Source organism: Colletotrichum karsti (genome assembly GCF_011947395.1).
Source record: "Colletotrichum karsti strain CkLH20 chromosome Unknown Scaffold26, whole genome shotgun sequence".
In the NCBI taxonomy this organism is placed as follows: Eukaryota; Fungi; Ascomycota; class Sordariomycetes; order Glomerellales; family Glomerellaceae; genus Colletotrichum; species Colletotrichum karsti.
In genome coordinates, this window is record NW_024065926.1 from 752,843 (window position 1) to 755,540 (window position 2,698).

Consider the following 2,698-nt stretch of genomic DNA (forward strand, 5'->3'; position numbering starts at 1 on the left):
GCTAATATCTATACTCTCTATATATTTTATATATAAAATAAGTACTAATAATCTCCCTTAATATAAAGTATAACGTTATACTCTAAGTAGCTTAATTTTAAATACTTTTAGGGTACTTACTTATTAAGGCTATTTATAGATACTATATTTAATAGAGCCCTCTATTTATATATAGAGTCTATACTATAGGTAATATAGAGTAAATTAACTCTCCTTTTTACTTATATATAGGCTGACTATAAAATATTATTATTCCTTTTATCTATTACTTAATATAGATAAGACCTCTATTAAGCTTTTATTAATAGCTTAAACCTCTAAATAAGGTAGGTAGAGAGTAGTCTATATTATTACTATTAGCTTATAACTTTATTCTATATAGGTATACCTTAGTATTATAAAAAGAAGCTATTTATAATATAGATTTTAAGGAGGAAGTTTTAAAAGAGTACTTATTACCCCCCTCTTTATATAGAATAACTATATTAATAGTAAGACCTTATTTAGTTACTTATATCTATAGCTCCTATATAGTAGTTATATTAATTAATTACTAAGGGTACTAAAAGCTCCTTTTAAACGTTTAAGCTAAAGACCTTATAGGCTTTCTTTTTTACTATTAAATCTTTAGTAGGCTAATATTAGTTCTAGAGAACTTTAGAGGTCTTTTAGAAGATTATTATAAAGAAGAGTATAAAGGTATTATCCTTTTAAATAAACTAGTTGACTTATTAAATAATCTATTAGCTTTTAAATAACTAAAATAATATAGAAAAGAAGCTTCTATTAATATATTATCTTATTAATAGTTAAGATATAATAAATAGTACTCTATAAGATATTTTTATCTTTATTCTCCTTTTTAGTAATAAGTTTAATATTAATTCTATTATCTTTTTAATAGGTTTTAATCCCTTTAATCTTTTACTTCTAAAGGGCTTTAAGGAGCTAAACTAAAATAAAGAGATTATCTAAAAATATATAATATTTAGTACTAAATAGGAGGCTAAATGTTATGACCCATTAGGCATAACCAATAAAGGACGCCCTACTAGGATACTAGGCGGTTATAATAACACACTTATATATAGGATCACGGGAACACATAAGGATCCCTTAGGAACGGAAGAACTATAGTGTAGGTTACATAACGATAAGATAAGAGATTAGATCTATATAATTAAGATATAGCATCTATATTCCAGAAAGACGGAAGCCGTATGCCAAGGATACAGGAGCCATACAGGGCATATATAGCACCTAGCAATAGGACTACCCAGGACCTATATATAGGATAGACTTAAGCCCGCTTAAGGACAAACTTCTATAGCTCTTTAGTAATTAACTTATAATTATTACTTATAATACTTTTAGCTATACCTAAATAATAATTACTCTATAACTCTTATTAAGGCCTTAACTAATTACTAAGACCTTTAAAGACCTATAATTACTTAATTAGACCTATAAAATAACTAATTACTATTTATAGTTCTTAATCCCTAACTTACTATTAATATAAACCTACTATTAGTTAGCTAGCTATAATACTTTAATTACTCCTATTTAGTAAGTTACCCTTTAAAAACTATTAATAGTATTATAATATCTTTATAACTCTCTAAAAAGACCCCTAGTATTAGATCCTCCTCTAGCGCTAGGAAGGCCCCTATTAAGAAGAACCTTACTTAAGAACTTAGGGATTAGAGAATAAAAGATAATAGTAATAGTAATAATAATAATACGCTTAAGGAATAGCTTAAATAAGCTAACTATAATATCTAATAGATATAGGAAATATTTAATACTAACGCCTATACTACTAAAGAACTTTAGGCTACTATATACCTATCTAACTAGTATACTTAGGAACTTAAATAGTAAAACTATACTCTTTAAGCTATTACTAATATTATTACTACCCCTATTATAGAAAGATAAGAGAAGCTTTAACTTAACTCTCTTAATCCTTTTAATAGATCCTTAAGATAGCTTAAGGGATTCCTTATTTAAGTTAAGAACTACTAGAATTTCTATTATAGTAACTTTAAGAATAGAACTAAAAAGGTTATCTATATATCTACCTTCCTTAAGGGATAAGCCCTCTAGTAGTTTAAACCCTTCCTTAAAGAGTACCTTAATAAGGAAATACTTAACTACTATTCTACTAAAGTTAGAGATATTTTTAGTAGCTTCTAGGGCTTTAAGTCCGCCCTAAAATCTCTATTCTAAGACCCTAATAAAAAACAATAAGCTAAATAAGACTTATTTTACCTTAAATAGACTAAATTAGCTAAAGACTATACTATAGAGTTCTAATAGATCTATACCTAGCTAGACTTAACTAATAAAGGTAAGATCTTTATATTCTATAATAACCTTAAGGATAAAGTTAAAGATAAAATTATTAAGGTTAATAGACCTAAAGACTTCCTCTAGTATATTAAGCTTACTATTAAGATTAATAACTAACTATATAAGTAATATAAGGAAAAAAGCAAATAATAATAACCTACTAACTCTAGCTATAAGTACTAGTAGTAGCCTAGATACTATAATAATAATTAACGTAATAAACGTAATAGCACTACCTATAGATACTATAGCGGACCTATAGATCTTAGTGCGGCCTAGCGTAATAATAATAATAAGGGTAATAGCTAGAAGAAGAATATTAAGTACTATAACTATAATAAGA